Source organism: Marmota marmota, unplaced genomic scaffold (assembly GCF_001458135.2).
Source record: "Marmota marmota marmota unplaced genomic scaffold, marMar, whole genome shotgun sequence".
NCBI classification, from domain to species: domain Eukaryota; kingdom Metazoa; phylum Chordata; class Mammalia; order Rodentia; family Sciuridae; genus Marmota; species Marmota marmota.
Window position 1 is genome coordinate 9,230,773 of NW_026000170.1, and position 12,601 is coordinate 9,243,373.

Genomic DNA, 12,601 nt, shown 5'->3' on the forward strand with positions numbered 1-12,601 from the left:
GAATAGGAGGGAAAAAGAAATAGATGGCCCCAAAGATACACTCTGTCAGCTTCATTCATTTAGGAATTTGAGCTCTGGAAAATGCATAACTATAACTTAATTGTTTCACACTTGACTGGATAGGCCATGAAGCTTGGTGAATGGGAGCACTGTCTTTCTCAACTTAAAAAGTTTTATGGAATACTGGAAGAACATATCTTCAGAAACAAACCTGGACTTAAACCCTGGTTGCACTCCTTTCGAAACCAATACATTTGGATGTTTTGTTTTCATCTAAAAAATTAGCCACACCATGCCAGCTAATATTCTAATATTAATATTAATATTAATATTCGTGCATACATCTGACACAACACACAGTTCAAGAAATCTTTTTTTAATTTTTTTTTCCTGGTACCAGGGATTGAACCTAGGAGTGCTTAACCACTGAACCACATCCACAACCCTTTTGTTTATATTTTATTTAGAGACAGGGTGTCATTAAGATGGTTAGGGCCTTCCTAAATTGGTGAGGCTGACTTTGAACACATGATCATCCTGATTCAGCCTCTCAAGCCACTGGGATTACAGTCGAGTGCCATCACGCCTGGCTTTAAGGAATCTTAAACAAACCAATTTATTCTTTCATGCAGTAACCCTATGAAGTAGTTAATATCACCAAACCTACTTACAAATGAAGAAACAAAAGTCATAATGATTTTAAATAACTTGCCTAAGAGCACACAGCTAGGAAGTATCAGGACAAACTACTGTACCAGGAACACTGGCTCCAAAGCTCTCATTTCAGCTCCCTCACTGGTTTATCTCCTTGAGCAATAAGGTGACATCACTGCATACCTATTTCCACGGCTAAAATCCAAAACCTGACAACACCAATCCTTACAAAGATGCAGAAAAACAGAAATTCCTATTTATTGCTGGTAAAAATGCAAAGGGCTACCCCTACTTTGGAAGAGAAGTTGATAATTTTTTTTATAAAGCTAAACATAAGCTTACCATAAAATCTGGCAATCACATTCTAGGTATTTACCCAAATAATTTGAAAACTTAGGTTCATACCATGAATGTTTGTAACAGCTTTACTCATAATTGTCACATGTTAGAAGTAATTAAGACATCTTTTAATAAGTTAATAGATAAGCATACTGTGGTGTCACGAGCCATCCATGGGCTCTGTATGTGACCTATTGTACATCATAGCCATATGAGGGGATAGGCCTGACATTGCAGGCTTCCTGTCAGGGAGAAATTGCATGATGCAGGTGTGCCTACCCCTCAAGCTCTTCCTAAGATCCCACACAGCACCTGAGATGGGTGTGACTTGCCAAGATGTCAATCAATCTGCTGACCACAAGACATGAGGAAGCAAGACTCCACCTTTGAAACCTTATCCCCTTCCTTATTTGGTGAAGAACTGTAGGGCATGTCACATCAGAGAAATAGAAACCTATGATGGAGAAAAGGAAACCTAACTTGCAGACTGATGCTCTCTTCCTGGTCTTGGAGCTGCACATGGCTAAGATGGCGCATGGCAATCAGCCAGAAGGCATTACCGTGGGTTGTGATGAAAAATCAGACCACCTCTAGGATAGGCTCAGAACCCCTCCACCCTCGTGGACAGCTCGTGTCTCCCCTTACTGCCTGTAGAATGGGTGTACACATGAACGCTCCTCACCCTGCTGACCTTTATCATGATTGGCTCATGTGCCTTATATTAGCTGTGTGTGTTTTCTCAACAAACTGAGATCCTGCTTTGACTGGTTTCCCTGAGGCCTCTGATTGTCCTCCAGCGAGGGAGGGCTGAGTCCGTGGGCGGCCAGTCGGCCCTTTCCTTTCTTGGCTTGTCCTGGCTGGAGTGTTTTCTCCCTATCTCTCCTGCAGGATGGGAGTGAACGAGGACTAAAAACCCAGACAAAGAACATTCTATCCAAACTTCTTTGTTAGTCCCCTTATAAAAATAGAAATTCTTTGTGTATGGTGAGAGATAGGGGTTTAACTTTATTTTGTTGCATAATGATATCCAGTTTTACTAGCACCATTTTTTTTCACACATATTTTTTCTCCAGTGCATGTTCTTGGCACCTTTGTAGATAATTGTAGTTTTGTGATTTAGTCTCTGTGTCCTCTATTCTGTACCATTGGTCTACCAGTCTGTTTGGGTGCCAATACCATGCTGTTTTTGTTACCATTGCTCTGTAGTATAGCTTAAGGGCTGGTATAGTGATGCCACCTGCTAAGGATTGTTTTAGCTATTCTGGGTCTCTTATTTTTCCAGATAAATTTTTCCAATTTTATGATTGCTTTTTCTATTTCTATGAGGCATGTCACTGGAATTTTGATTAGAATTGCATTAAATCTGTATAGTGATTTTGGTAGGATGGTCATTTTGATAATATTAATTCTACCTATTAAAGAGCAAGGTAGATCTTTCCATCTTCTAAGGTCTTCTTTGATTTCTTTCTTTAGGGTTCTGTAAATCCCTATCTCTCACCATGCAAAAAAACTCAACTCAAAATGGATCAAGGACTTAGGAACACAACAAGAGACCCTGTGTCTAATAGAAAAAAAAAATAGGCCCTAATCTCCATCATGTGGGATTAGGCTCCAACTTTCTTAATAAGACTCCTGTGGCACAAGAATTGAAATCAAGAATCAATAAATGGGATGGACTCAAACTAAAAAGCTTTCTTCTCAGCAAAAGAAACAATCTGTGAGGTGAATTGAGAGCCTACATCTTGGGAGCAAATCTTTATCCCTCACACATTAGATAGAGCACTAATCTCTAGGATATGTAAAGAACTCAAAAAACTAACACCAAAAAAACAAATAACCCAATCAATAAATGGCTGAAGAGACACTTCTCAGAAGATAATGTACAATCAATCAACAAATATATGAAAAAAATGTTCATCATCACTTTCAATTACAGAAATGCAAATTAAAATCACTCTAAGGTTTCATCTCAATCCAGTCAGAATGGCAGCTATTATGCATGCATACAAACAACAATAAGTGTTGGGTACCATGTAGGGAAAAAGGTACACTCATGCACTGCTGCTGGGACTGCAAATCCAAATCGGTGCAGCCAATGTGGAAAGCAGTATGGAGATTTCTTGGAAAATTGGGAATGGAACCACCATTTGACCCAGCTGTTCCCCTCCTCGGTCTATACACAAAGGACTTAAAAACAGCATACTACAGGGACACAGCCACATCAATGTTTATAGCAGCACAATTCACAATAACTAAACTGTGGAGCCAACCTAGATGTCCTTCAATAGATGAATGGATAAAAAAAAAGTGTGGCATATATACACAATGGAATATTACTCAGCAATAAAAGAGAATAAAATCATGGCATTTGCAGGTAAATGGATGGAGTTAGAGAAGATTATGCTAAGCGAAGATAGCCAATCACAAAAAAAACAAATGCCAAATGTTTTCTTTGATATAAGGAGACTGATTCATAGTGGGATAGGGAGCAGAAGCATGGAAGGAACAGACAAACTCTACATAGGTCAAAGGGGTTGGAGGGGAAGGGAGGGTGCATGGGGTAATTAATGATGGTGGAATGTGATGATTATTACTATCCAAAGTACAGGTATGAAGACACAAATTGGTGTGAATTTACTATGTATAAAACCAGAGATATGAAAACTTATGCTCTATATATGTAATAAAAATTGTAATGCATTCTGTTGTCATATATAAATAAAAAATTTACATTAAAAATAGAAATAAAAATAAAACTAAAAATGAAGAGATTCTATATGCATGCTCTCATTCCAGCGCTCCTTTTCTAGTGTGGGAGCTGGCCCTTGAGGTCAAAGAGCTGTCTTACCCTCAGTATGCAAATTACTTCTGTGCCCTGTGCTTTTTTGCCATTTTCTTAGCTTAATGTTGCATGCAGCTCTTTTAAACGCAGTTCATCTCATCTGCGTGGGTCACTGGCAAGACTATGGTACATCCAATGAAATATTACTCAGCTCTGAAAGGAAGTAAATCCTTAAGCTACTGAAACACATAGAGAAATCCTTATTTTTTTAATTTATTTTGAGACAGGGTCTTACTAAATTGCTGAGACTGACTTCAAACTTGCAATTCTTCTGCCTCAACCTCCCAATTACTGGGATTATAGGTATGTGCCACCATACTCAGTACAAGAGGAATCCTAAATTAGAGAAATGATAAGTGAAAGAAACCAATATAAAAGGACAGCAGAGTATGAAATTCTAATTATATGACATTCTGGTAAATATAAAACTTACAGTAAGTGGAAAGAACTGAGAATTCTAAGGGTTGGTGTGAAGAGTAGAGGGATGAAGACGCAGCATGTGGGGAATGTTGTTGGAATGGTGGATACAGGACATTATGCATTTGTCAAAGCCTGTAGAATGTACAATGTGAAGTGTGAAGCTTAATGTAAACTAGAGACTTTAGTAAATAATAATGTACTAGATGTAATTAATTTCATTTTAACAAATGTGTGAGTGTGCTGAATAGAGAGGATTTAAATGGAAACCCTCTTTACTCATTGGGTAATTTTTCTGTAACCTCAACTTCTCTAAACGTAATGTCTATTAATATTGGAAGCCTGAAAGAAAAGTCCATCTTGTGTTTTGAGGAGTAAATGAAATAATGTTGTGCAAATTACTGAACTTGATGCCTTGCAAATATTTCAGGGTAGGCAGCCTAAGAAACCACTCCACATTTTAATAATCACCCCAGAAGGTAGTCTTAGACTTTAAAAATCTTCCTCAAATGCATATTTACCAATTCCTACCAACAAAGGAAGCTGTGTTTCTTAGAAAAATTAAAGAAAATCCCCTAAAGGCATTTTGATTATTAGATATAAAGCACATTTCAAATTTCAAAAGCTGAGGAGATTTTTTTTCTTCAGGTCAAATTTGTCTTCATAACACACTTTCACTAATTGTTTTTTCAGTGGTCCAGCTGTGTCACACAGATGGTGATCCTTCCTAGAGCTAACAGCACTTCATCCCAAAAAGAAAAAAAGAAAAAAAAACTACACTTATTTTGCACTTACCAAAATTTTATCTCCAAGAACAGTGTAATTCTTGGAAAGAAAGCATCTAAGAGATTCATTGAATGAACCTTCTTTTCAAATAAGATCATAGGCAAATGGAATATGGACGTAATCAATTATATTCTTGCAGCATTATATTGATCCTGCTTTTTAGGATTTGTTAGCATTGTTCAGATGTGTTAGAAAGACAGTTAAATTGGACTTTTTATTTTATTTTGTTTTATCTTATTTTAGTGGTTTTAGAGTTTGAATCCAGAGGCCCTCTACCACTAAGCTAAATCCCCAGAACTTTTTATTTATTTATTGCTTTATATTTTCCATTTGTGCTTACTTTTTTTCAATTAAGTGATTTTTATTATCATATATTTTAATTTTTATTTTTGTCAAGATCTCGCTAAATTGTCTACAGTAGCCTTGAACTTGAAATCCTCCTACCTTAGCCTCCCAAGTTGCTCAGATTACAGACATGTGTACTGAACATGGGTAGAATTAGATATTTTAGAAAAATAAATGTCAGTCAATATTGCATGTAGTATGTGATCAACAAAGTCATTTGTTAATCAAAGACTGAACTTAAAAAAAAATATTTATCCGTTAGTTATTTAGACTATAAAGATTTTTTTAAATGAACAAATAATGTTTTCAAAAAACTAAAGTCTAAAGAGTATAGAAGGAAGCAAAAATTAACAGACTGTAAAATTGTATTTTATTTTTTCTTCTCTTGGTACAGCTTGCTATTTAAGGAATTTGTATTTAGTGTCACCATATTTTGGATGTTAAGTATGGGGATACTTATTGCTATAAGTAGAATTAGGTATACATGAGCCCTGGAAGCAATTATTTCATTCAGAAGAGAGTACCTGGCCACACAGTTAAGAACAAAAGAAACTTCAGAATTGAGTATTGAGTACCTGGATTATCTACCATCATCTGTCTTCTTCATGTGATAAGTATGACCTTAGTCCAATCTTCTTTCCAGGGATGAGCTCTGTTCTTCGGAGGGAGTCCTCCGTGGATGTTTAAATTAACATTTACAATATCCTTCAAGAAAAAAAAAGTCAGATTCTTAGGATGAACAGGAAATAGAACAATTCCTGAAATTCAGAACAAAGAAAAAATCGCCACAACAATTCCAATAAGAGTGCATGAACTTTTATTCATGAAAATCATCCTAGGTAAACAAGGCAAAAATATTCTTAGAGATGCTAAAGTAATTTAGTTTTAGTTTAAGAAATGGATGGCATTGGAGAAGATAATGCTAAGTGAAGTCAGCCAATCCAAAAAAAAAAAAAATGCTGAATGTTCTGTCTGATATAAGGAGGCTGACTCATAGTGGGGGTAGGGAGGAGGAACATGGGAGAAATAGATGAATTCTAGATAGGGAAGAGGGGTGGGAGGGAAAGGAAGGGGGAAGGGGATTAGCAAGGACTGTGGAATGTGATGGTCATTATACAAAGTACATGTATGAAGACTCGAATTGGGTGTCAACATACCTTATATGCAAACAGAGATATGAAAAAATGTGGTATATATGTGTATTAAGAATTGTAATGCAAAAGAAAAGTACATGTATAATGGCATAAATTGACGTGAACATACTTTATATACAGAGATACAAAAAATTGTGTTCTATATGTGTAATAAGAATTGTAATGCATTCCACTGTGGTCATGTATTTTAAAAAATAATAATAATAAAATTTTAAAAAAGAAATTATATGTGGAGCCAGAATTAAGTGGTGGGTGTAGTTTTCTGATGTAGCTTTCTCATGATCTAGCTTAGCTCATATTTGGATTTAAGAGAATTAGAGTATCTCTAAGAGTATTTCAAATTGAAGACTATAATCCCTTTTTCATCCTTCCTTTCTTTTTTTCTTTTTTGGTGTGTGTAAGTGGTTTGGGGGGGTTTTGTTTTTGAAGTAGATGAGGAAAAGGTCAGTCGTTATTCTTGCACATTTTAGAATTTAAGAAAAACTATGGTCTCTCGATTTTTTAAGATGATTTCAGGAATCTCTGAAATATCCATGAACCTTCAAAGAAACCACAACCCCAAATTTTGTATAACATATTCTTCAAGTAATTGATATCTACTAATATATACACAGTTGTATACATGTTTATATATGTGTGTGTTTACATGCATCTATGTGTGTGTGTGTGTGTGTGTGTGTGTGTTTACAAACACACTACTGTTTCTCAATTGGGATTGTAGAAGTAATAGCTTTCTATGAACTCGAGATTCCTGAGTCACAAACACCTAGTCCATCCTGAACTCTTAAAGTTGTCGACTTCACAACATGGTGAGTATGTGAATATTCAACCTCATGCATAAGCAACTAGTTGAGGTTGTTGGAGTCTGTAATGAACAAAAGTAGAGCTTGTATAGAATTATAAGGTAAACTGGCATCTGAACAAACTTGATAATGACCTAGTTTTCTTCAACTTCAAAAAAGTATTTTGCATTAAAGTTGAACATATCTACATTTATTTCCGTACATACAAGATTATGGGTAACATTTTCCATCACTTATTTGAGGGAATGTTAAAGTGTACTAATTTGTTGGAACATGACATATACTTACTTTCAGTCTACTCAATTACCATCTATGGATACATTTTTCTCCTTGAAAGGTTGGGAATTAGCCAAAGTGGTACTGGAACAGCATGCATACTGGACATAAAAACAAAGTTTTGGTCTAAATTATTGGGTTTTTTTTTCTGTTGCTGGAAAATGATTTATAATATGCTCCCATGGCCCAGTTCCTGGAAAAAATGTAAACAAAAACTGTGATACACAAACAGTTGAAAAAACAAAAGATTTCTATATCCTGGAGCCTATTTATCAAAAAAGTATCCCATGTTTAATTTTTACAAATAACATAGAAAAAGAGTAGGAGAAATTACAATATATTAATTTGCATATATTACCAAATATTTTTATTGTATTAAGCCTAATAATCTCCAAGAATAATTTTTAATTAAAGTTATTAAGGTTTCTGCAACAATACCATCATAATTACTGAGTAAATATTTTTATCCAAAAAGAAACTGATATTCTAGACAAACTGATGGATGCCTAGCACTTTCTTCTTCCTATTACACAGATTGGAAAATTATAGCAAACAATGTGCATATGGCCCAACTTCTTTTTTTGTAGGAACAATGGAATTAGATCTTTATACTCTTTTTTAAGTATAAAAAATGTTTTACAACATGAAATTTATGTGAAATTCAAATATTCTCTGTAAATAAAGTTTTTTAGAATCACAGTCACATGCTTTATAGGTATGCTTTCATACAACATAGAATTTTTAATAAAAAACAAAATCCACAAAGCCTAAAGTATTTGCCTGTCCCTTTACAAAAAAAAAAAAAAATGTTTGTAGATTCTTCTTCATATCAGTTTTTGCTAATCCATTTTAATTCACCTGAAATTGTTTTCATTTTTCACAATTCTCAAATCTCCCTGCTTAAGAATTCTTTACTGATCTTCTTACACTTTTCTCATTTCCCTTTGTTCCCATCACTCTTGAATTTTCAGTATTTGGGTGTCTCAGATGCTGAGACATATGCCTTGTTTAATAAACAATCATGTTAATGTATTTGATGTGAATCTTTTATATGTGTTGTTGCATTGTTTTGAATATATATTCATATTTATGTAATTAAACTTTATAACAATGAGTTTCCCTTGTCAGTATTTTTGACTCCCCCATTTTATTTACACCTAAAAGATCATTATTTGTAATTTCTTTATAGTTCTTTCTAACAAGCATTTTTGTTTATCATATTTTTATCTATCCATTCTACACTAAAAACCCAAGTTGCTTCCAGCTCCTAGCCCCATAAATAGAACTGGAAGAAATATCCTTTGCACAAGGCCTTTGTAAATTAAAGTGATAACTTATTTGGTTTATGTCCTTGGAGGAAAACTTCTATTTTCATAGGCTCTAGTTACACTAAATTTGTTCAGGCACCAACAATTTAGCCTCAGTAATGACTACACTGGTGTGTACTCCTACCAGCAGTGAATGAGAATCCCAATAGGAAGGATTTACTTTCTTGAATAAACACAAAGCAGAGGCTATAGTGTTTTGTGTTGAGATAATACTGTATTGTGTTGCAGTATGTTGATTTACAATTTTCACAAAGCTGACATTATTTTTATATATTTATATATCACTCAGTGTGTGCACATATGTATTTATTATGTGCAAAATTTATCAGCAACAGATCTTCCCAATACAGGAATTCCATTGTATTTCAATACTTGTCTAGAGCTTTAAACTGATAAACAATGTGCCAAATAGAAATAAAATATATTATGTCACCTATCAATATGGATTAAGGATGCAGATGAAATTAAAGTTGTCAGTCAACTGATCTTAAATGATGGATATGAAGCAGGATTATCTGGGTGAGCCCAGTGTAATCACAAGTGTCTTTACAAATGGAAGATGAAGTCAGGAGAGTCAGAGTCATGGAAGTTATGATGATGGAGTCAATGGCAAAAAAAAAAAAAAAGTATGATAAAGTTTCAGCCATCCATCCTTGGCTTTGAAGATAAATGGGCCACACAACAAGGAATAAACTCAAACTTTAGAAAGTTGGAAAGGCACAAAAACATATTGTGCCCATCATATTTAGAAAGATCTGTGGAGGAGCCTCTTGACTAATGGAATAAATTTCTATAATATATACAGAAGATCCAGAATGCTTTGGCAATGCTGTAACAGCAGAAACAGACAGCTTGCACTGAAAGGATCAGAGAAAGGTTGAAATGAGAAAAGGCTGCTTCCCATAGGCCGGGATACAGGCTAATGAAACTACTCGGCCACAATCATGCACTGCCCTTTATGCCTTGCTAACAAAATAAGTCTTTCCTCAGAGGACAAAGCCAAGGTCCCCGCAGGAATCTCCTTAGGCCCAGAAGAAGAGCTTTGAGTCAATGAGTGTTGTTCCAGGTTTTAAAATCTTATAAAGTTTTCCCTGTTAGGTCTTAAAGATTGCTGAGAACTCTGTTTCCCCTTCCAATTTCTCCTTTTCAAATGAGAATATCTATATATGGTATCCTATACTAGTTACTGATTTGTGTTTTGGATATAACTTATTTTCATAGGTCTAATGATGAAGAGGAATTTTGCCTCAGGAAGATTCATCCAGAGTAACTTTTATATCTGATTTATTTTATTTAGGTGATGAGATTTGAGGCTTTTCAACTGAAATTAAGATGAGATTTTAGACTTAGAGTTGATGCTATAATAAGTTGAGACGTTTGGAATGTCATAAATTTATTTTTGTCTGTGAGATGGATATGAATTTTTGTGAGCCATTTGACAGATTATATAATGAGCTAAATAATAGCCACACCGTGTCCTTATCTGAATTCTCAGACTTTGTGAATATGTTATCCTACATGGTTAAAGAACCTTTGCAGATATGATTAAGTTAAAAATTATGAGATTAGAATTATTCTGAACTAATTTTATAGTTAAAATTATAGTTAATATATTCAAAAGAGTTTATATGAAGGAGGTAGGAGAATCAGAGAAATGAAAGGAAATAATGGAAGGAGGAGGGTGGTGAGATTAAAGGAAGGGATTATGAACCACGGAAATTGAGTGATCTTTAGAAATTAACTTATTAAACAAGTTAAGAAAACTGATTCTTTTCATTTTCAGATCCTTCAGAAAGAAACACAGACCTGATAATACTTTATTTAAGCTCAGTGAAATGTATTTTAAATGTATGACCCACAGAATTAAAAATAAGAAACTTGTTTTGTTTAATATCACTAAATGGGCAATTTGTTACCACAGCAAGAGCCAGCTATACAAAGATGGAGTTTATGGTTGTTGGTTTTGGATGCTATAAAAATCTCTTGGATTTCCCCTGAATGAACTGTCTAAAATGGGGGATTACTTGGAGATATCCTGATTTTTCACTTGAAAAGTGCTTTAAGTAGGCTCAAATGCAAGCTCAGCTATTATAAAGCTTGCGAGTTGATATGTGTTTCCAACCCTGTGCTGTAAATCATAAGTGAAAGCTGGCAGAGACACCTTAGCATCTGGGAAATGCTACAAATTGTGATAATCTTATAAAAGGTATAGATGGTAAATTTCTGAAGAAATGCTAACATAATCTTATAATCTTAAGAGTATGACATCTAAAAGAGTTCCTGGAAACCAGTAGTCAACAATATTTATTGAGTATATGTGTGATTGCATCACCTGCTCTTCCCAGAAACATTAGCCGGTTCTTAGCTTTAAGTTTGTGTCCACTGAGCATCCTCTTATCAGCAATGGCCTTCCTTCTCTGCTCAACTCCTTACTATCCATCCTTTCACTGATTTGCAAACACCTTTATATCATCTCAGCTATCATCTCTGTGGAACCCTTTTCTACTTCCCTTTGTGTAACCATGATATCTGATGTGTATCTTTATAATAATAATAGTAGTTATTATTATTATCAATTCCTGTGTTTATCTCCTTGAACACAAGGTGACCTCCTCCCAGTGGGTAATATTAAGGTCTATATCCATAGCAACTATGCATGATGGGTGGAACTCAGAGATTTTTGAATATGTAGATGAATGAATAAATTACTATGTGAAGGAAGTATATATGAATATATATATATAGAGAGAGTATGTATGTACATATATATTATATAAACACATAATATATATTATGTGTATGTGTGTGTATATATATGCACACACATACAAATAATCTTATATATGATTGAAGGAAGCTTATTTCTTGATTCCTCCCCTAATTATTTGCTTCCTATTCACTATTATGGCTATTTAAATGATTCTTTTTTTTCCCCAAAATCCATTGTGTGTGTGTATGTGTGTGTGTGTGTGTGTGTGTGTGTTGCTGGGGATTAAACCTAAGGCCTTACACTTCACTCTGTGGTAGAGTTACAACACAGCCCTAATTAAATGTTTCTAATGAGTTATTCTCTTGAATATAAAATGGCTCAGGAATCCAGTAAAGTAAGTTCTTTTAATGCCTTTGTGAGTTTTTAAAAATTACTTGGCCTATTAAAATGTGTATTTCTCATCTGGATAAAATAAAATAAAAACAATAGCAGATTTATATTAGATAATGTGTAAATGCTGTTTCTGATTTTATTTTCAAATCCTTGGTGTGTTTAAATCATGGGCCCTACGGGTGGACCAGTGGTACAGAATAGATGACACAGAGACCAATCCACAAAATTACAACTATCTTATTTTTGACAAAGGGGCTAAAAGCATGCAATGGAGGAAGGATAGCATCTTCAACAAATGGTGCTGGGAAAACTGGAAATCCATAGGCAACAAAATGAATCTGAATCCCTTTCTCTCGACATGCACAAAAGTTAACTCAAAATGGATCAAGGAGCTTGATATCAAATCAGAGACACGGCGTCTGATAGAAGAAAAAGTTGGCTATGATCTACATACTGTGGGGTCGGGCTCCAAATTCCTCAATAGGACACCCATAGCACAAAAGTTAATAACTAGAATCAACAAATGGGACTTACTCAAACTAAAAAGTTTTTTC

The 12,601-nt window shown here is 34.6% G+C and overlaps 1 long non-coding RNA gene across 1 annotated transcript in view; it reads right to left on the reverse strand.

The window, feature by feature from the left end:
* Positions 1-12,601, reverse strand: part of LOC107154251 — a 76,739-nt gene that overhangs the window by 60,485 nt on the left and 3,653 nt on the right. Inside the window, exons 2-3 of the long non-coding RNA XR_001505041.2 lie at positions 7,629-7,809; positions 5,959-6,088 (exon numbers count right to left, since the gene is read on the reverse strand). This is a non-coding gene — a long non-coding RNA (uncharacterized LOC107154251). The remainder of the gene's footprint in view (positions 1-5,958; positions 6,089-7,628; positions 7,810-12,601) is intronic.